Source organism: Sardina pilchardus, chromosome 10 (assembly GCF_963854185.1).
Source record: "Sardina pilchardus chromosome 10, fSarPil1.1, whole genome shotgun sequence".
Classification (NCBI taxonomy): domain Eukaryota; kingdom Metazoa; phylum Chordata; class Actinopteri; order Clupeiformes; family Clupeidae; genus Sardina; species Sardina pilchardus.
The window spans coordinates 30,004,843-30,024,842 of record NC_085003.1 but is presented as its reverse complement, the minus strand read 5'-3'; the positions used below and the strand labels follow the sequence as shown (position 1 = coordinate 30,024,842).

Genomic DNA, 20,000 nt, shown 5'->3' with positions numbered 1-20,000 from the left:
TGTCCACAACAGGTAGGGACCACGAGGAGTCCAAATAACTGCCAGCTGAGAAATGTCTCAAAACAACATGAAGATGTGTTAGAATCAATGCAAGCAGTGTTGTTTTCAATGCAAGTTGTGTTGCAACACATTTTGTGTACACTCTTGAAATGAATAACAAAAGCAATGTGTTGGAAACAACACAAACTGTGTTGTCCCTATCTGGACATAGAGATGTGTTAAAAAAAAAAAAAAGTTGTGTGGTTTTCAACACATTCGTTTTAAGGGTGTATGCTTTCGCTCTGAGGCATCATACAGTCAGCTGTAATTGGTAGTTGGGATATAGATGTTTTCACCCTCAGGCATCAGCCAGCTGCAATTGATACAAGTCTCCGTATGGCATAACCTTGAATAGAAATCTGCAAAGCAGATGTGTTGCCGATGACTGATGTGAGCAGATCATTGAGGACCGTGGCAATGTGGTATGACTGTATTACAGCTAATTTGTTAGCTGCTGCTTTAGGCACTTGAGATAAATTATTCCACATGCTGTTCTGAAGAGCTCATGAATGTAGAACATGGTGTGGCTACAGATTGTCAGCGTATGAATGTGTGGGTGCTGATTAGTCAGTGAGTTGCTTGTGCTATCACCATCAAACTCACTGTGTGAGTTTTTGTCTGGGGAGAAGCTATGTCCATAAAGAATCGGTTTTCCAAACATTCTTTTTTTGTGTGATTTTGATAGGCCTTCGTTTGAGAAAAAGTTTTAGAGAGAGAGAAAAGGGAGATAGAGCTTTATTTCCATGGTTTACTGGGAGAGATGTTATCTTCAGCACAGCAGCCCACCTCTCCTTTTCTTTGAGAAACAAGGTGTTTTTTTTGTTTTTTTAAAGGTACACTATGCAAGAACACTTTAATATAACCTTTACAAAGCCAATTAATAAATTGGTAAATTAATGTCTAATGGGGGAATCGTTTACCTAGCATAGCCATACAGCAAAGCAGTAGCGAGTTGCTAATGACAGAATCAGCCATGCCACTTCAAGAACAGTCCACCCAAAGACATCTCCTGAGAATCGTGAAACATTGTCAGTGCTGTAGATCGTTGGAGTTTTTGCCTGTTAATCCTTTTTGCATTTGCACTGTGTACTGGGAGAACAAGTCACGAGAAGTAAGCTATTTACAATGGCCGAGTAAAATACGTATTAATAAATTGTGACTCTAGGGGAAGCGCTACCTGAAATTGGAGAAGTCGCCCAGCAACTGGAAGGTTGCTGGTTCGAGCCCAACTCCTCCTGAACCCTGTCGAAGTGTCCTTGAGCAGGACACCCAATGCTCCCATTGAGCATATTGGCGCCTCAGCCTGTGCCACCGGTGAGTGAGTGCGTGAATGGGTGAATGTGAGGCATGACAATTGTAAATCGCTTTGGGTGATTGCAGGAGTCGGGAAAAAGGCACTGTATAAATGCAGTCCATTTACCGTTTGCTGTAGTATACCTTTAAATGACTAAATGTAGAAGTGAGTCATTATGATGCCTTCTTGCTTGACAGGTGTCCGGGTTATGCCCGGCATTTGCTCTGTGTGCATTACGGTTACTGTAACTGTGTATTACTGTAATGGAGAAGGACAAGAAGGATAAGGAGGAAGAAAGGGATGGTCATCTCTCTCCCTCTTTCTCTGTCTCTCCATCTCTCTGTCTAGCGCTCTCTCTCTTTCTCTCATTAGCCTCTCACACTCACTGTCAACCATCTCTCTCTCTCGCTCACACACACACACACACACACACACACACACACACTGTTTATCTCTTTCTCTGTCATAAATCTCCAAGCCACCCCCTAGCATTGTCTCCTCATTCCTACATTTCCGTAGCCTGATTACCATCGACTTTCAAAGGCTCTGCGAGACTTTAGTCTGACCAACAGCCTGTGCTAACACGGTTTCTTGCCAGTGCTGGTTGACCCGCCTCCTTTAAGTGCCTCGATTTGCTACTGGTAGATGTCAGAAAGCGGATTGCCGAGTTTAAACCAATAACAACACTCTTTCCGCTGCCTTGAACGCGCCTCTACCCAGAGACGTTGGAGCTGCTCAAAGTTGATTGGTTCTCGACCAAAGGGGGCAGTTCCGCAGATTTCGGGAACTCAGAAATCCTTCTCAATGAGCAGTTGACCAGACCAGCAGCAAAAGCCTGAAGGCGTTGCGTCACTGGGAGGGCGTGCCAGGCTAACATTTCCGTGTCAATAAGTCGAAGCAGTTGGCCCGGCCTTGATGAGATCTGCGCAGCCATATGTGTGTAATCTGTATTGGAGTGTGAGAGTGAGTACACTATTTTTCTTCTCTGTGTTTGTTGGTGTGTGTGTGTGTGTGTGTGTGTGTGTGTGTGTGTGTGTGTGTGTGTGTGTGTGTGTGTGTGTGTGTGTGTGTCTGTGTGTGTGTGTGTGTGTGTGTGTGTGTGTGTGTGTGTGTGCGTGTGCGTGTGCGTGTGCGTGTGCGTGTGTGTGTGTGTGTATGTATGTGTGTGTGTGTGTGTGTGTGTGTGTGTGTGTGTTTGTGTGTGTGTGCGTGTGTGTTAATGCACCATCTGTGCATCACTTTGTTTTTCTTTCAGCATGCAACACTGTTGAATGAGAGCGCATTCAAATAACAAGTTTTCAGCAGACTGTCTGATACCTGGAGCCTAATTTACGCTCTGTTGCCTGGGCGCTGCCGTGCCTTTCAAACGAGCCGCAGCCAGCTGGCCTGCTGTCTCTATCTCCACGTTTCATAAGCAAGTGTTCACACTGCCTCCAGGATCAAACCTTTTAGAGATGGCTTTACACCAGGACAAAGTGACAAGACCAACAAGCATTCATTCTCATGAACTTACAGTAAATCTCCACATTTCCTAATAACGAAGCTAACAATGAGATGTTGGTTACCTTAGATACCTCTGAGAGGTAACACCTGAAGATGGGAACACATTAACATGTCATAAATGTTTATGACATAACACTTCTGTCATTCGGTTTTTGTCATGACAAGTTAGGGTTAGGAAGTTAGGGTTAAAAATTTAGTTTGGTGTTTAAAAGGTTAATTAAAAGGTGCACTGGCCTGCTGTTATTGCCACCCTTATCCCACCCTTATCCCTTAAAACCAAGGAAGGAAAAGTTGGAAATGTATCTAAAAATAGTGTAAAAGATGTTTAAAAGTGAGGGCAGAAAGGACACAGGTAAAAGTGGAAAACACAGGTGATAAGCTTTATTTTTTATTTAATTTAATTTTTCATTTAGACCTGTTGGGGAGAGTGTTTTTAGTTTTAAAATCCACAGTCTCTCTGCCCTCTTCCTTTGTAGGCAAGTCCAGCCTGGGTTCCCTTCCAGACCACAGACCCTCAGGTATGAGATGTCGTGTGTTTGGAAGTGTGCGACAAGGTAAGTGTTGAGTGCATTTTTGTGTATGTAGTGTAGATGTTGTTTCAAGCGTGTACGTAGGGTATGTCCAGTTTCCCCGATGTACATCATGTGACAGGAGGTGCAAGTGATGGCGTAAACTAGGTTGGGGGTGTCTAAATCCAGCGGGTTGGTGGGTGCAGAGCAATGGGTATGGATATTTGTGATAAATAAGTGGGGAGTGAAATGAATGTTTTCCTTGGGGGGTGGGGGTTGAAGGTGCCGGGTGAAAGTGGTGCGGATGAGGAGGTCCTTGAGGTTTTTATTGCGTCTGTATGCAGAGATGAGTGCGTGGTGTTGGAAGGTGGGGTGTGATGATTGATAGTCAGTATAATGTTGTTTCAGTGTGTGGTGTAAGTGTTGGATGCCGTGTGAGTAGGTGCTGATGAGGGGCAGGAGATGGGAGGGGTTAAGGTTAGGGTTAGGGTTTGGGTTGGGGTCAGGGTGAGGGTTGGGACCAGAGTGAGGGTTGTGGTTAGGAATAGGGTGAGGGTTAAGGTTAGGGCTAGTGTTTGGGTTGGGGTTGGGATTAGGGAGCAGGTTGGGATCAGGGTTAAGGTTAGGAGTAGTGTTTGGGTTAAGGTTAGGGATGGGGACAGGTGTGGGGGTAGACAGTGAGGTGTTGGGAGTACATGAGTGAGCAGGAGCGAGGCCAGCCAGAGTGTTTGTTTTTATTGTGCGGAGGAAGCGTTTGGAGTAGTGCCTCTTAAGGAGGGCTTTGAAAAGGATGTTTATTGCTTGGTGGAGGTCTGTGGAGAAGGAGCAAATGCGGTGAAAGCGGATAATTTGTGATTTTACAATGGATCTAAAAGTGTGTTTCGGATGGTGACTGTGCTTGTGCAGCAGTGAGTGAGTGTCTGTGGGTTTGAAGTAAACTTTTGAACTGAAAGTGTTTTCTGTGGGTGAGATAGGTGTGAAGAAGATAGTGGTATCTAAGAAGTGAATTTGGTGAGGGTCAATAGTGGCTTTAAGTGAAATAGATGGGTGATGTGCATTAAGAATATCTAAAAAAGTGTCAAATTCGTGAAGGGGGTGTGGCCAAGCTCCAATGATGTCGTCTAGGAAACGGAAATAAAATGTGGGTTGAAGGGGGCATTTGGCAAGGGCGGCCTGCTCCCAGTCACTCATGTATATGTTGGCGTAGGAAGGTGCAAAGCGTTGACCCATGGCAGTACCGTGTATTTGAAGATAGAGTTTATTGTCAAAATTAAAGTCGTTGTGTGTGAGACAGGTTTCTAAGAGTTCTAACAGGATGGTGTCGGGTCTGAGGGGGTCCGGATATTTAAGAAATGTGTTTTGAACTGCTTGAAGGCCTGATGGAGTATTTATGTTTGTGTAAAGACTGTCAACATCTAAAGTAAAAAGATAGGTGTGATGGGGGACTACCATGGGTCGCAGCCGGGTGAGGAAGTGGTATGTATCCTTGAGGTAGGAGGGATGTCTGTTGGAAAGGGGGTTGAGGTAGGAGTCAATGTAAATGGAAATGTTATATGTTGTGCTGTTGCAGTCGGAGACAATGGGTCGACCAGGAGGAACTTGAGAGGGAACCGTCCAAGTGTGAGGGGGTTTGTGAATTTTGGGGAGGAGATAGAACTGTCGTGGTCGAGGGTGATCTGGTCCTTGTAGAAAAATGCTTTGTTTATGGTTGATAAGTTTGCGTTGGTAGAGGGTGGTGACTAACCGGCGGACAATGGCTTGTGCTGCGGGTTGGGTGGATCGTGCAATTGGTGTATAAAATTGGGTGTTATTGAGTTGTCTGTGTGCTTCAGTGAGGTAGTGCTGGGTGTCCATGATTACAATTTTGGACCCCTTGTCCGCCGGTTTGATGACTATAAATTTATTATTTGTGAGTTGTGAAATGGCTTGTTTTTCTGCTGGCGTAATGTTACTGGTAGGTGGGGGAGGGGGGTGTAAGAGAAAGTACCTAAGTGCCTGTCTATCCTTGTGCATGTGTCTAACTAAGTCCTTATCTAATTGTGAGGGAGGGGGTTCCCAATTGGAGGGGAGAGTGAATGGAGTGGGAGTGTAGGTGTCGTCTGAAGAGAAGTGATTTATCAACTTCAGACGGCGGTGATACTGGTGAAGGTCCCTCTGAAGTTCCTCCTGGTCGACGCGCGTGTTATGTGGAATGAAGGTGAGCCCCCTTTCCAACAGGGAGCGCTGTGGGGAAGTGGGTTGGAAGAGGGTGGACAGGTTCATGATTAAATCATGATGGGAAGGAGGAGGGGGGGTAGGAGGGTTAGGGTTTGGGAGGTCCAAGGGTAAGGGTTGGGTCAATGAAAATGGAGGTAGTTGCACCAATGTGTAAATATTGTGTGTGCTGTGTGGTTTGTCCAGTGTATGTTATCCTTTGCGGTGTGAAATGTATGTGAGGGGATAGTAGGGATGTGGGGGAAGTGACATGCAATGTATTCGTTGACGTAGGTGAGGTTGTTTTTGTGCTGTGTCAAAAGGTGAGGTGAAAAATTAAGAAGTGGGAAGTGTATGACTGCATCGGGGAAAACTGTAGAAGCATGTTTGTAAAGTATGAGTAATTGTTTTGTAGTGGTTTTCCGAGGGTCGTGGTGCTTGTTGTTCAGGCCCACCGACAAGACCACCGACTTCACTTGGGGGAAGGGGGCGGGGAGAAGCTTTTGCAGCATTCTGCAAAAGTGGTGTGTGGTGGCTCCGGGGTAACTGTCAATTTGTATGTCAGGATGGATGAAGGAGGGGATCCGGTTGAGGTTTGAATCCCCCAGGAAAACTAGTGGTTTGTGAATTTGAATGGTCCATTCGTCCAGTTTGTTCTTACTGTAGCTGTGGTAAGTGGGATGAAATGTGCGTGTGTTGGGTGGTGTGGGTTGTGAGGGAAGGGTTGGGAGAGAGTGAAGTGTGGTGGGGAGTGAGGTGGGTGGCTCCAGCACATCCACAGCGTTTGTTGGAGAGGGCTCAGAGGCGGTTACGGCAAGTTGGTTGACTTGGTTTATCCGCTCATTCGTCATGGCCCTCTCCGGCTGTGGAGATGCTGGAGACACCCTCTCTTCTGGTAGTTCCTGTGGGGATAAGGAAATGGTGTTATCTGTGTCGTGGACTACCAGATGTGAAAGTGTGTGTGTGTTGGTGTGTAGAAGTGACCGTGTAGTGGTGGGGGGAGTGTTGGTGTCAGGTTGGCTGTGTAATGTATGGTGGAATTGTGCTTGTGTTCTAATGCGTGGGCGTGGTTGTGGGCGTTGGGGTAGTGGTTGTGTACTGGTAGTGTGTGACTGTATGTGGGGGGTGGAGTGTGTAGTTGTGATGCGGGGTGTGTAGGGGATCTCTGGTGACCTGTGAGATGTAGGTGACTGTTTGCATGTATGTGGAGTGTGGTGTGTGTGTGGTGGAGTGGCCGTGGGTGCGAATGTTTGGGTATGTGTAGAGTCTGTGAGGATTGGTGCTGGGCTAGTGGAGTGTGTTGAAGCTAGTGTGTGTCTAGTTGGGGGGGTGGGGGGTGTGTTTTCAGTGCTATGTGTTGTATTGTTATCTAGTGTCTGTACTGCTATGTCTTGGGGTGGACTTGAGTCTGGTGTTAGTGTAGTGTGAGTGCGTGGTGTGGGAACAGGAGCGGTGGTGGGAGGGGGGGTGGTGTGGGGGAGTGTATGAGCTATTGCGTCGTCAGTGGTGTGTGGTGGTGTGGTGGAGGAAGCTAGTGGTGGAAACTCTTGTGTGCATGTTACAGTGTTGAATGAGAGCGCATTCAAATAACAAGTTTTCAGCAGACTGTCTGATACCTGGAGCCTAATTTACGCTCTGTTGCCTGGGCGCTGCCGTGCCTTTCAAACGAGCCGCAGCCAGCTGGCCTGCTGTCTCTATCTCCACGTTTCATAAGCAAGTGTTCACACTGCCTCCAGGATCAAACCTTTTAGAGATGGCTTTACACCAGGACAAAGTGACAAGACCAACAAGCATTCATTCTCATGAACTTACAGTAAATCTCCACATTTCCTAATAATGAAGCTAACAATGAGATGTTGGTTACCTTAGATACCTCTGAGAGGTAACACCTGAAGATGGGAACACATTAACATGTCATAAATGTTTATGACATAACACTTCTGTCATTCGGTTTTTGTCATGACAAGTTAGGGTTAGGGGTAGGGGTAGGGTTAGGGGTAGGGTTAGGGGTAGGGGTAGGGGTAGGGGTAGGGGTAGGGGTATGGGGTAGGGGTAGGGGTAGGGGTAGGGGTAGGGGTAGGGGTAGGGGTAGGGGTAGGGGTAGGGGTATGGGGTAGGGTCAGGGTTCTCATGTGTAATGTGTTCATCAGAGTGCCATGTCACTCTTACGTAGATACTTTTCCCCCTTTATTTCTTTACAGTTGTCCAACATTTATCACCCAGGGGATATTCATACATACATATGAGACAAAGCACAAGACAAAAAACAGGAACTGAAAAAAGAACAGAAGACAGTCAAGACACCACAAAAAAAGAATACATAAGTAGATCTAAAATAAAATGGACTAAGAAAGAGAGTAAAGAGAAAAGTGTGTGTGCTTGTGTACTGTATGTATGTGGACACCTTCAAGTAAAGTGTCACCGACGTTTAGGAAGAACGAATCAAATATCTGACCCTGGGCATCACAGGTAGAGTTCACCTCCTCTGTTTGTATGAGCCACAGCCTGAGGTCAACAGAAGAAAATGACCATTGGGGACTATGACACTGACTTCTATGGGCGCTTTACTATAGTTTTGTTATACACTTTGTAAATGCTGACACTCTGAGTACTGAAATTTGTCACGCCAGCGGCACAGTTTTTGAGACTGTAATTGAGATTGAGAGCAAGAGTGCAGAGGTCCTCCAGAGAGAAGCTGGGACAGGACGGCTGGGAGGGAGGGAGGGATGGATGGAGGGAGGGAAGGAGGGAGGGAGGGAGAGAGAGAGAGATCCAGTGTGTGTGTGTGCTGACCGCTGCCCCTGCGTGCTGCGCTGAATCCCAGTCATGCCTCATTTGATCTGTTTGTCCAGTGTAGCGCATCTCTCTCTCTCTCTCTCTCTCTCTCTCTCTCTCTCTCTCTCTCTCTCTCTCTCTCTCTCTCTCTCTCGGTGGACACGCAAGGCAACAGCCAAAAGCACACAACTCGAAGACTCGAAAAAGATTTAGCTGTGTGACTGAAAAAGACTTCACATAACCAAATAAGTATGTCCTCTCTGAGAGATTACTCAGTAGTAGTTGTACTGTAGGCCACATGAGTGTGGACGGCTTGTTTGGGTGGTAGAGGTTCTGTCATCAGTGGCCTGCTCTCAGTGGTTGCAATGGCTAATCTAATCAGGGGGTCTGCCACAACATCAGCCTGTGTCCTCACTGAACAGCACAAATACGCTCTCTCTCTCTCACACACACACACACACACACACACAGGCACTCCGACACACAGTCACACACATGCACGCTTGTGCACGTGCACAGAATCTGGTGAAAAAACACAGAAAAACACCTCCCCTAATACCAGTGGACACAATTCCACAGTGATAACACCAGTCCAGTGGTCCATCCTCTAGTCTAGAGAGTCTCTAACCCTGTTTGCTTGCCCATGTGAGCTCAGCTCATGTTAAACCTGTTTGGCCACTATTGTATCTGACTATTGCGTGCACTGCCCATGCACTCTCCCACAGGACCGAGCCAGACTAGCGTGCTGTGTGAACGAGCATTCAGTGCAGAGCCAGAGCCGGAGGTGGATGGGGTGATGGGGTGATGGGTGTGTTGGTGTGGATGGGGTAATGAGGTGGATGGTGTGGGTGGTGTGTGTTGTTGTGAGTCCCTGGGACTACGCTGGAGCTGCCTGTCTGTATGTCTGTCTGTCTGTCTGCATGTCTGTCTGTCTGTCTGTGTGTGCCGGGGGAAGAGGAGATCCTCTGGGAGTGGAACAGGGGAAATGCCCGGGGGGCCACAGGCACTGTGTGCTGTTTTCTCTGTTCTCTGGTCTGCTGTGCTGCATAGCGCTGTCTTTCAGTCTCTATCCCTCTCTCTCTCACTCTCTCTCTCTCTCTCTCTATCCCTCTCTCTCTCTCTCACTCTCCCTCTGCCTATCTCTGTCTCTCTCCTTGACTCTTTCTTATAATCATTATAATCACTTTCTATTTATCTCTGCCCAACATTACCCATTCTCTCTCTCTCTCTCTCTCCCTCAACCCTTCCATTACTGCATTCTCTGATCACATTGTTTTTCTTTACTCTCATGTCCATTTCTGTGCTCCACTTCTCTTCACTACTTTCGTCCATGTCTCTCTCTGCCTCTAAACCCCTTTGTGTGTGTGTGTGTGTGTGTCATCTCAGCATTTCCTCACCAGTGTTTCTTTCCCCCCGATCTCACACACATCTCTCACCCCTGTGTGTGTGTGTGTGTGTGTGTGTGTGTGTGTGTGTGTGTGTGTGTGTGTGTGTGTGTGTGTGTGTGTTGTTGATCTCTCACGTCCCTGTTCTTTCGCTCTCACACACTCTCACGCTTCCCGGTTTATTATTCTGTGACCAGCGCTGTTTTCCTTCCTCGCCTCTTTGTGCTCCAACACAGGAATTAATTAACATCTTTTGCTGAGCTAGTGAGGGATTTAGTGTGTGTGTGTGTGTGTGTGTGTGTGTCTGTCTGTCTGTCTGTGTGTGTGATAGATGGAAAAAGAGTGTGATACAGAAGAAAAGAGAGAGAGAGAGAGAACTCGAGAGATAGTGTGTGTGTGTGTGTGTGTGTGTGTCTGTGTGTGTGTCTGTGTGTGTGTGTGTGTGTGTGTGTAGAGTGCATGATTAAAGCCCAAAGCGGTGTAAAAAGCGATCCAAGAGGGCACTGTGATGAGACGAGCAAGCTGAATTAGGCCAGCGGTGACCCATGTGTGGGTGTGTGTCTGTGTGTGTCTGTGTGTGTGTGTGTGTGTGTGTGTGTGTGTGTGTGTGTGTGTGTGTGTGTGTGTGTGTGTGTGTGTGTGTGTGTGTGTGTGTGTGTGTGCGCGCATTGGGCGATGCACATTTGTGCTGGTCTCTTTGTACATAATTCATTGTCCGTGTTTTCATCTGATTCTGATGTCTCTTTACCAACCATGTTTGTCACAAACAAACATCAAGAGACCCAGTAGTTTGCACTGAGAGCCAGGCCTGGCTACAATCTAAACACAACTCTGCCCAGATCAGGGCCAGATTAGGGCCAGATTAGAGCCAGATCAGGGCACTATGCCTCAGGCGGAGGTTATGTGAAGCCAAAGGCCCATCTTCACTACTAATGATAATTATGAAGACAGCTACACGTGTAACTAAGACCAAGTGTTTGCATGGATGGACCAACAAGGAGAGCCACTTAGGGATCCTCTTTATGTTCACTGAAGTGATGCCTAAATACAACGGATTCTGATTGGCTGTCGGCATTTTCATCATTCACTGAGAGTGATCCCAAATGATATTGTTTGTTTGTGTCGTTGTCTCGCTGGTAGTCAGCATGATATTGAAAACTTTTTAATCATTGGCTGTGTGGATGGCCCTTAATAGCCTACAACTTCACGTTCGGTAGAGCCCAGTCATACATACTGATTAGCCCTGGCATTCCCCCTGAGGGCATTCTTCCTCTTCCACCTATGGTGTTTCATCCATCCATCCATCTCTCTGTTCCTTTGCTCTCTTCGCCTCTCCATCTCTCACTCTTTCACCATATATGTCCTTCATTCTCTCCATATACTGTGCCGTCTCTGACTCTTTCCAAGTATTTATTTTGTGGTCTACAGTACCTACCTGTCTGCTCTTCACTCTTTCTAAGTACACCCTCTATTCACTCTGTTCAAATCTCATCAAATATTTCCTCCACATTTCAGTTCTCTCCATTCGCTGCTCTCTCGATGGATGAGTTGGTTCCATTTCCCTCCGTACCTCTGTCTGCACCGTGCTTCTTCCCAGTATTTATGGTTTGCTCTAGTCCTTCCTCTCTACTTCTCTCTTCCTTCCTTTCACCACCATACTACCAAAAACAACGCACGATGTGTTATTCATTCTCAACACATATTGAGTAACAAATAATAAGAGGAAACTGTCTGACAGACTGTGTTGTCTCTATCTGGAAACAGGGAGATGTTTAAAAACAAACGCAAGTTGTGTTGTTTTCAACACATTCATCTTAAGAGTTAAGACTTTTCTGTAGATCTCTCTATCCCTGCTTCCTTTGCTGTATTCATAATCAAATAACAAATCAAATGAAACATTCCTCTCGTGCTTACAGAAACCATGTTTTTTTTCCTCCCACCATGGCGTCTCTGAGTGTAAGGAGTAAACGGCATCAACAGCTTCAGATGCAAATGGATTGAACAGATTGGCTCCTCGGCAGCCTCTCTCTAATGTTCTCTTCCACATCATTCCGGAACACCTTTCCCACGTTCTATTGTGCCCTTCCTTTTGAAGTGTTTTCGATTTCTCCCCCACTTCGTCTACTTCCTCACGGTCTCTCTGATGCATTTGTAATGTGATTCCTCCTTGGAAAAAGCTCCATTATATAGCTGGAGCCAGTTACCATGTACTAAGCAATCAATTAATTGTTTAATGTGCTTTAGTCATTAGGATAAACAAGGACTGTGTTTTCAGTATCGGAACTCTGCTGCATCTATATAGCGCCATGCAATCCAGTGTCAAATGGATCCCGGCCAAGGGGCTGACCAAATGTCAGAACCATTAACCGTACTGGAATTAAGTCATTGTATTGAAGAGCGAAAAAGGAAAAGCAATTTGGTCAGGCTGCATCCTAGCACATTTGTAATCGTGTGTGTGTGTGTGTGTGCGTGTCCACATGTGTGTGAGTGTGTATATTTGTGTGTGTGTGTGTGTGTGTGTGTGTGTGTGTGTGTGTGTGTGTGTCAGGGTGGGCTATGTTCTCTCTACACTCTAGACTATTCAAGTAATGCTACTCACTTGATCTCTTACTTCTTACTCCTGCTTTAGTGCCACAACATGGCTTTGAAATAGTGCTTTAATAAGGACGCAAGAGCAGCTATGAACATGATTGGGCTTGGCGTGGCTGACTAGAGATGATGATACTGATGATGATGATGATGATGATGATGATGATGATGATCAATGTGGTTTTTCTTTCTTTCAGCATCGTGAAGCTGTCTGGACGAGCGTGTGTAACACTACTGGTGTGTGTGTGTGTGTGTGTGTGTGTGTTCTGGACAAGCATGACACTACTGGTGTCACAGATAAGAGAAGCTGACAAGCCGAGTAAGAAACAATTTCTCTAAAATAAATATGCAGAACTGTGCTGTTATGTCCCGATACTGCACCTGTGTATGTGCTATGTACCTGTGTCTGTGCTATGCACCTGTGTCTGTGCTACGCACCTCTGTCTGTGGTATGCACCTGTGTCTGTGGTATGCACCTGTGTCTGTGGTATGCACCTGTGTCTGTGCTATGCACCTCTGTCTGTGCTGTGTGCCTGTGTCTGTGCTACGTACCTGTGTCTGTGGTATGCACCTGTGTCTGTTCTGTGCACTCCTATGGCAATAAATATGACATGTGTTCTTGTCTTGAGCTGAAGTTTGGTCACTACCAAGCAAATTAACTGGGCGGTCTTCTTTCAAGCATTCAACCCTCCTTCCTCTCTCTCATAGGCAGATCTGTGTTGAGAAAGGTAGAGTTGAAAAGTAATGAAGAGTTAAAGAATTACGTAAGAAATGAGCAGTTGAAAAATGGTGAAATGTAATAGCAGACTATGGTGTCAGGAGCGGCATTTGTGAGACTGAGGTGGACATGGATGGAACCGTGTGTGTGTGTGTGTGTGTGTGTGTGTGTGTGTGTGTGTGTGTGTGTGTGTGTGTGTGTGTGTGTGTGTGTGTGTGACAAGCTCCTTGCTTCTCGAGCCGATATCTCACGCAGGGAGAAATTAAACAGACTTTCATTAACTCCACTAAGATAGGAGAAAACATTCCCTGACACGAACGTTAGACAGCAGCTCGGGCTGAATAATTAATTGAACAAGGCAATGTAACACCCTGCACATGTTTACTTGTAAGAAGTCTGTTGGGGGTGAAGGAGGGTGGTGGTGGTGGTGGTGTGTGTGTGGGGAGAGGGGGGGGCTGTTTGATCTGAAATGTGAATCGATAATTTCAGGCACATTTTAATTAAGAGCAAGACTGACTCAACATGCCTTGCGGCAACTGTTTGGTTGAAGTAAGGGGAGCAGCAGGAATCTAAGCTGCTTGTTGACTCCTGGGAAATGGGTGGGTGCTGAGTGCAAATGACAGAGGGAACAGCAAACAGTGCGACTAGTGAGCCACTCGTGCATAACGTTAGCAGTTAGCACACAGCATGCTATAGCACCACTGCGTTGATGGATTTTAGCCATGGTGCCACACTGCTAAGACAGGCTTACAGAGCCTGGAGGTGACGACTGCTTGAGTGATGTGCTGTGATGGGCCCATGACCCACAACACCCCACCCCACCCGACCCCAGCACACACACAGACACACACAGACACACTGACACACACACACACACACACACACACACACACACACACACACACACACACATACTGTCTGTATGGGTTGTTTGGGTCACCCCAGTCCCTCTGTCTGGTTCTTCCCTGTGTGTCCTCTCTTGGCTGGGCTGCTTGGGTGCTGACAGGTGGGGCATGAGGTGGAGGCCGGGGGGGGGGGGGGGCGGGCTCTGGGGTATGCTGAGCTCTGGTTGGCCCAGCCGGGATAAAACGGACAGTGCTGATGTCACAAGTTAGAGATGCGCTGTCATGACACGCTGGCTTAGTTTGAGGCCATGCTCCGCTTATCATCTAGGCCTCTTGGCAGGCGCACAAACATACACACACACGCACACACACACACACACACACTCTGTATCTGGCAGTTACACACACACACACACTCTCTCTCTCTCTCTCTCTCTCGCTCTCTCTAGCTGACAGTCACACACAGAGAAATGTTTGTGTACAAAAAAAAACACAAACAGATTTACACCCACACAGCAATCCAAAGGCAGGGAGACAGACCTGTGTGTGTGTGTGTGTGTGTGTGTGTGTGTGTGTGTGTGTGTGTGTGTAATGTGTAATGTGATCTGAGGTCTGTGAGGTTCACCTGTCGCTCTCCAGTTCTCTCTAAGGTGTGGGATTACATAGCACCAAGGCCAGACCCAGCATGGCATCGAGTTAACAGCGAGAAATAAGCCCAAACTAACAGCTCTCATACGTTACCATATATTAAAACCTCTACAGGGAAAATAACAGTCCCAATCCCTTTAAAGGGGAATACAATTTACTTCCCTTCCTTTGCTTTGCATTGCTTCGCTTCAGTAAATTGCCATTTGAGAAGTAGAGACTGGCGATATTGGAGATTAAGTCTGTATTTTATCAGCGCTGCTGCTGCCGCTGCTGCTGTTGATGCCGTCAGATCAGCTGGATTCCTCAAAGAGTCTCCCAGTGCAGAGCATTACAGTGACAAGTGCTCTGAGTGATTCATTTACCCGGATGCTTCATTAGGCTCAGTTTCAACTTCATGGAAGACGTCCTCTCCTCTCCTCGCAGGGTGAAGGCCTTAATTGAAAGCAGAGCAGGATTCCGGCATCTGTATGGTAATGTTTGGTAGCATTTTTTCATGAGTGGGTGTTCTTTTTTCCCCCCAGACTATTCTTGAATTTTAATGCTCTTTTTCAGTTCACTGCTCTTTCTCTTTCTCTTTCTCTTTCACATTCTCTCTCTCTCACCAGTTCTTTCCCTCTTTCTTTACCTCCGTCATATTTTCTTTCCCCCTCTCTCCTCTCTTTAATAGGCAGCATTAAAGTCCGATTCCATGCGGAAGTGTAAGAAGCATGCTGATCTTTCACCAAGCACGTCCGCCTCTCACTCTTAAGCTGCAACGCTCACTTTCGTGCCTTGAAGTGCGACGCAGGAGGAGCAAGACTCTGCATGGACGTCACACCGCTGAAAATGTGAAACTCTCCACCTGTTAGGGACACACTGGTCTGGTGTTCAATGACAAAATCTTGGGTGGGGGTTGGGGGATGGGGGGGTTGGGTAATGGCTGACTAGTCTAGTGAGGCATAGAATAGAATAGAAAAGAACCCTTCACCAGACAGCTCACCCCTGGTCCGTATCACATTCCCTTTTATGCTCAAAGGGGGTTTGATGTTCATGGGGATTCGCATGGATCAGTGCAATCTCTGTCTCCGGTATTAATATTTCACAGGCTACACACACACATACACACAACATATACACTGTCACACACACACACACACACACACACACACACACACACACACACACACACAAGCACAAAGCAACCTAAGGCATTCCACAGACCTTGCACACAGAAGAAATTAAATCCCTGCAACTTTGGCTGGGTGTCCCATGGAGTCATGTAAAAATAGGAATATATCCCTTTGGCTCTTCCCAGCAACGCTCGGTGGTAAAAGACTTTATGGTTTTGAAATGCATAAATTATAAATATTTTCATGAAACTGCCGTCTGGAAGGTGGTGCAAGTCTGAAATACTGCTCAGATTATCTCCAGCGTTCTCCCATGAGATGTCCACACTTCCGTGGGCAGACCTAGAGCTCCTGCTGGGGAGTGTGTGCCATGTCGAGGGACGCCCAACCTCCAGACACGGCCCAAGCCCGGAGGAGTGTTATTGTGTGTTATTGGCCAATCCATCACTTAGTGACATCCCGTGACCACTGGGTCCTGTCTGTGTCGCCACAGCGACATTTATGACCAGTGCATTACGTGTCACAGCACACAGGTCTCCCCCCCCCCTCCCCTCTCCTCTCATCTTCTCTCCTCTCCTCTCCTCTCGTCTCTATGCCCTCTCTCCTCTCCTCTTCTGTCCCCTCTATGCCCTCTCCTCTCATCTCCACTCCCCTCTTTGAGCCTTCTACTTATCCTCTCCTCCATTTAGATGGATTCATTAAGCAGTGTCCCTTATCTAAGACACTAACTGTATAGTACATTCATTAAATCAGTGTGTGTGCACTAACTATCTAGTACACTCATTATATCAGTGTGTGTACTAACTATGTAGTACACTCATTATGTCAGTGTGTGTGTACTAACTATGTAGTACACTCATTATGTCAGTGTGTGCATACTAACTATGTAGTACACTCATTATATCAGTGTCTCCTCCTCTTTATCCTCCTCTTCTCCCTAACTCCTCCTAACCTCCCTCCCTGTCTTTTCTTCTGCCCTCATCCCCTACTCTTCTCCTCTCTTCATTCCTCACCTCTTCTCCTCCTGTTCTCTCCTTCCCTCTTTTTTATCTTACCATTCGCTTTTCTCTTCCTCTCCATTCTCCTCCCTTCTCTTCTCCTTTCCTACCCTGATTTACTCTCTACTGTTCTTTCATTTCCTCCCCTCTCATCTCCTCTCTCCCTCCCCTCTTCCTTTCTTCTCTCCTCCCTATTTCACCTCTCTCTCTCTCCCTCCCACCCTTCCTTTCTTCTCTCTCACCCTGATTTACTCTCTCTTCCCCTCTTCTCTCCTCTTTTTCATCTCTCTCTCTCTCCCTCCCACCCTTGTCTCTGTCCCCAGCTCTCACTCGGTGCCCCCCTCCTCTCCCTCTCTCTCCACAGCTGCTCTTCTGGTAATCTGTCCACTCTTACTGATTTGAGGGCAATTAGGCAGATCAAAAACACCTCTGGCGGGATCAAGCGGGTGTCAATCCATCAGCAGCAGGGGGGGGACTCTGGTGGCATCTGAGAGCATTCTCTTACCCCCGGCATTCTCTCTCATCCTGCACCTCTGTCTGGTGTGAGCTGGTCTCCCCCTCTGAACTGCCTCTCTCTCTCCCCATACCTCTCTCTCTCCCTTTCTTTCTCTCCCCATCCCTCCCTCTCCCTTTCTTTCTCTCCCTTTCCCTTCTCCTCTCCCTATCCCTCTCTCTCCCTTTCCCTTCTCCTCTCTCTCTCTCTCCCTTTCTCTCTCTCCCTATCCTTCTGTCTCTCGATGGCTGACTGGCCGGCCCCATCTCATCTGGCTGGCTGTTGGGGATTAGGGAACTAATCCCTGGCCTGATTTAGTCGTCCCCTTCTCTGTCTGTCAGAGCCACCCAGCGCCGAGACATACCCCATGCGCTCGCCTAATGAAGATGCCAGCAGGACCAGAGAGAGAGAGAGAGAGAGAGAGAGAGAGAGAGTGTGTGTGTGTGTGTGTGTGCAGGGAAATAGAGAGAGAGAAAGAGAGAGAGAATGTGTGAAGTATAATTTGACGCTACACAGTTTGTGAAGTGTTTGTGTTATAAACAGGTAAATGTCAATGGAGTGCTGTGTGTGTAGAGAGAGACAAAGAGAGCGAGAGGGAGAGAATGTATAAATTATAATTTGACAATACACAGTTTGTGAAGTGCACTTTGAATTGGAGTGTTTGTGTTATACTGTACATAGGTACATGGAGTGCTGTCTGTGTGTGTGTACTGAGAGAGGGAGAGAGAGAGAGAGAGTTGTGCAAAATAACTTGTAGACTAAAATATTAACTGTGACTTTGTGCTTATGTGCTAATGTATCAGTGTGTAGGCTGTGAAGTGCACTTGGAATTCGAATGTAGGCAAAAATGTATGTGTGTGTGTGAGTGTGTGTGTGTCTGTGTGTGTGTGTGTGTGTGTGTGTGTGTGTGTGTGTGTGTGTGTGTGTGTGTGTGTGTGTGCGCGTGCATGTGCCTGTGTCTGTGTCACCATGTGTGAATGCTTAGCCCATACAATTCTGTGTCACTATCAGTTCTTCTCTGACAGGCAAAGGCTTAGATAAATCATAAATGCAGCCAAATAATGTACCCTGCATTCCAAGTGAAATATGTGTGTGTGTGTGTGTGTGTGTGTGTGTGTATGTGTGTGTGTGTGTGTGTCTGTGTGTGTGCATGTGTGTGTTGTTGTTGCTGGCCACCTAGAATGCGCCCTCCGATGGGGGTCACAGGCTATCAGCATCCCTGACTGACGCGCGCTGTGTGAACCCCACATCGCTACATCACACACGCGGAGTTTCGCAAAGCAGCGGCTTGTTTGCGCATTCCCCCTCCGGACGTGCTGCTTGAAACTTAATGAGTTTTGCCAAGGACGAGTAGCGTGTGTAGGCTGATAATGCCACTCTCTCTCTCTCTCCCCCCCCCCCCCCCCTCTCTCTCTCTCTATCTCTCTCTTTCTGTCCGTCTCTTTTTGGCCGTGCACCTCCTCCCTTCGCCGCATTTATCATCGTAGGCTACACACAAATACACACGCACGCACGCTTACACACACACACACACACACACACACACACACACACACACACACACACACACACACACACACACACACATGCTATTTGTAAAATTAGTGGGTGTTCATGTGGCACTTCAGGATAAGATACAAGAACCCTGGACGTCTGGGGTATGTTGGGGGGGGGGGGGGGGGGGGGGTGCATTATGCACTAAGATAATTTAATTTAGCCTATGACGCATCGTGTGCTGGTCATACGACAACTGTAAACGTCTTTTTGTACACATAAAAAAGATATGTCCATAACCCAGTCATTTTGAATGTGCTTTGAGATCAGTTAGGCTAAGAGGACGTGTGGTCTGGCGTGATAAACGTGTCTAAATACTGACATAACTTAGCCAACTGCAGAAGATGGCGTGCTATTATTGAGTTCGTTTTGTGCAGCATTATGCCAGGAGTGTGGGTCGTACAAAAAGCCAATAGGCTACTACATATTAGGCTAGTCTCTCTGGTCATCTTGACAACTGGGCAATAGTTGCTGTGCAGTTTTTATCCGACAAAATCGCAATTACTGTCCTAATATGCCGCGTAATGCTCATACTGATTGGTATCGCATGTTGGAGATGAGAAGAAGCAATTATCTCTGCTCAAAGTTAAGTCACCCCCTGCCCACTGCCCCGCAACAGGGAGAAGCTGAGTGTGTGACGGCGATGAGTCCTCACACAGTACAGTAAAGCGACCTGGAGGGCTCTCCTCTCAGCTCGTTTCCCTGACTGGGACCGAGCGTCATTTCTGGACCAGAGAGGGACCATCTGTGCCGGTGTGACTTAGGTGCTGCTCTGTGACTCGAGCCAAATAATGTTGTGAAATACGCAAGCACTTCGCAAACTTGAACGCGAGCTGGCGAGCACACAAACGCACGCGCGCAGACACACACACACACACACACACACACACGTACACACAGAGACACAGTTTCTGCAGCAGCGTGCAGCCGACGGGACACTAGCATCTCTTCCGCGCAGCGCAGACTGTTTTACTCTGTTTGAGAGGGGTGAAGAAATGGTCGACGCAAAGGGTCGGCTGTCTGGAGTGGACTGACTCGGATATTCCCGATATTCCCGCGACCAATACGTTGGAATACACGGTCCTCTGCGGGGTATTAACGCGGTGTGGACCGTTTATCAGAAAGTGATTACCAAAAGCTGTGATGCCTTGTCTCTCCAAAGAATGGTAAGGACTGGCTTTTCCTTTCCTTTAATATACCGTCTCTAGAAGGTCCATAACTTGAGTAGGATTGTTTTTCACAGTAAAAGCCACTAAGTAGGCTAGTACAGTAACACCTTTAAGCTTAAATCCAGTCTCACAATCATGTATTTAAAATAATTTGCCATCTATTCTTCAAATCTAATTCAGTA

The 20,000-nt window shown here is 47.0% G+C and overlaps 1 protein-coding gene across 1 annotated transcript in view; it reads left to right on the top strand.

Annotated features, from left to right (window-relative positions):
- The first annotated feature begins 19,587 nt into the window (after nt 1-19,587).
- The window catches only part of kcng4a (potassium voltage-gated channel, subfamily G, member 4a), a 25,316-nt gene continuing 24,903 nt past the window's right edge, over nt 19,588-20,000 (top strand). Inside the window, exon 1 of the mRNA XM_062547610.1 lies at nt 19,588-19,815. The gene's annotated coding sequence lies outside the window, so the exon portion shown is untranslated. The remainder of the gene's footprint in view (nt 19,816-20,000) is intronic.